Consider the following 2,588-nt stretch of genomic DNA (forward strand, 5'->3'; position numbering starts at 1 on the left):
GGTACAATTGAGTGCAACCTCAAAAGTGCTTAGAAATATGTCTGCAGTGTTTGGCTCCCCTTCTTCCCCCCCGCCTCTTTTTCGGCACTCCCAGAGGTACTAAAAAGTGACCTGTGCATGATGCAACCCATCCAGATGTCATACTGTTGATAGCCATTAAGCCGTCCACTCTGCTGTGCTAATTTCTTAAACATAAAGAAAGCGATATCTCAAGATAGTGCAAGCCAAAATGAACATAGGATTTGACCTATATCAATAGAGAAGTCAGATGCTATCTCACTTCATAAATTTGCACACCCAGACTTCCACAAATCGCTGGCTGATCAGTTCTGCATTGGCAAGTCAACTATCAAGCTGGTTGCAGGGCAGTATCATAGGGCAGTAGTGCCTAACCTCTTTGTCCTGTTGGCCAAATGAGCAGAGCCAGGCTGGTCTGTGCGCTACATTTGGTCCATGGGTTTTTGGTGCTGGCTCAGCTAGGGCCCAGTCCAGACACATGGCACAGCCAGGCTGATGATCAGAGGAAAGAAACCATTCCCCATGCCACAGAGGAAAGTACATACCTTACATTCTGTGCCAATCTAATCTAGGTGGAAGAATTCTTTTTGGCCATAAATTTGGCAACTCATTTACCAACCTCCACCTTAAATCTAGTTTCATTTTCTTTATCCCACTACCCATATCAGAAAATTGTTAGAAAAAAATTGCTCTTCTAATACTTTATGAGCTTCTCTCACTTCCCATTCTAATGGTGTTCAGAGCCAGGTTATAGCTATTTCTTCTTGGGGCAGAAGCTTTATTTTGATTCTACAGACCTTTACATTTCCTGGACCTCCACTACTGATTAACCAGCCAGCTCATCCCTGCTCCAGAAACATGTACATTTCAATTGTTTGTAAGCCATGCCCCTAGATCAGACTCACCATACCTATTTAACTAGCTGCTTCAACCCTGAGAGGGCTACCTACATTTGCCCTATGGCACTTCCAGCATGGGCCCTCAGAACCCAGGTCCTTCTGTGAGAACAGGTCCCTGATCCCAAAGCAGTCTCACCTTACCTAGATATGTTAAAATCAGGGGAGAAGGCCTTGCCATTTCTTTTTGGGACTTCTTTCTTTAAAGACCTAGCAATGGTATCCCCAGGTTTGCATCTACAGTTGATCCAAGGAGAACTACCTGGAATCCCTTCCAGCTTTAAGAATTCTCTTCTCCCCTAGTTTGCTGCAGGCTTCCAGCTAGCTCACAGAGTCCAGCTTGGTTTTAGTCCCTGCTCTAAACAGTCATTGTTCTGCTAACCCACATCTCTCATTCCAGCATATTTCCCTTGTTCTATTTCAGTTTTATAATCAGTCCCTTATGCCGCATCCAGAAGAAACCCAATAAGCTGTTTTCAAGGTGACCATCAATTTGATCACCCATTACAAAGTTCAGATTTATCCCACTCCACTGCTCTCTCTTTCTCTCTCTCTCTCTCATTCTCTTCATTACATTCAACTGAAATAGAATGAAAGCAGTGTCACACACAAATTTAAAAAGCTTACATTTACTCTTTCATTTGTTGAAAGAAGTTCCCATTTTATTATAGCACAATGCGAGACCTGTACTAAAAAAGATGTATGCCTTTCTCTGCATGGATCTTGGAGATGGGGAGACAGGGGGACTAATATTATTTCTAGTCAACAGGGGCAGATGAGATGCACCCTAGCATACTGAAGAAATTGATTGAAGTAATTTCAGACCCATTGGCCACAGGCCTGAAGAGCAAGCCATATGAGGAAAGGCTGACAGTTATGGGACTGTTCAGCCTAGAGAAAAAATGTGTGGATTTCAGACGTCCCCCACATTGCTACCTTGCATCACGGGGGGCAGGGATTGACCTCTGAAAAAAGTGGGGCAGCACATGTGGTGGCAGAGCACACCACCTGCAACCAGAGCCTGGCCAGCCTGAGCCATGCTCCAGCTGCTGGCTGGGCTTCCAGCTGCAGAAGCACCACAGCTGCAGCTTCCCCAGCCCCCAGGATCTCAGGTAAGACTGCTGGGACCAGCCTCCCTTACCCCACCTGGGGTAATCTGCTGCTTGCCAGAGGGCAGTCCCCAGGGACAAGTAGCAGCAGTACAAGGTATGTCACTGCTTCTTGCCCCTAGGGAAACAAATGTCCAAGTTCATGTGGACATGGCCCAGAGGTCTATTCTAGCTTTACTTTCCCATGATCCTAACTACTTGAGCTATCCACTCTTGTGTATGTGTGAGAGGCAGGAAACCTACTTTTCCAAATTAATCAAAAGAGATACTAAATAATAAAAATTTCCTAGCAACATGCTGATCAAATAGGTATTTTTATTCTATTAACAAAGCAGGCTACTCCATGGTTCTTTACACGTTACTTATGCCCTAAATATCCCATTTAATCCCAAGGTCATCAAAAGCAACATCTAGTTACTGTTACATAACAAAAAGAATATATTGTTTCCTTGCTTTTTTGTGTCTATTCATGTGTTCACCCATTTCATGATTTTGTAATTGGTGCTAATCACCTCTTCCTAACAAACCATTTTTTCTTCCTTCCTTTTTTTTTTTTTTTTTTTTT

The sequence above is a fragment of the Gavialis gangeticus genome, unplaced genomic scaffold, assembly GCF_001723915.1.
Source record: "Gavialis gangeticus isolate Ggan-Ray unplaced genomic scaffold, GavGan_comp1, whole genome shotgun sequence".
NCBI classification, from domain to species: Eukaryota; Metazoa; Chordata; order Crocodylia; family Gavialidae; genus Gavialis; species Gavialis gangeticus.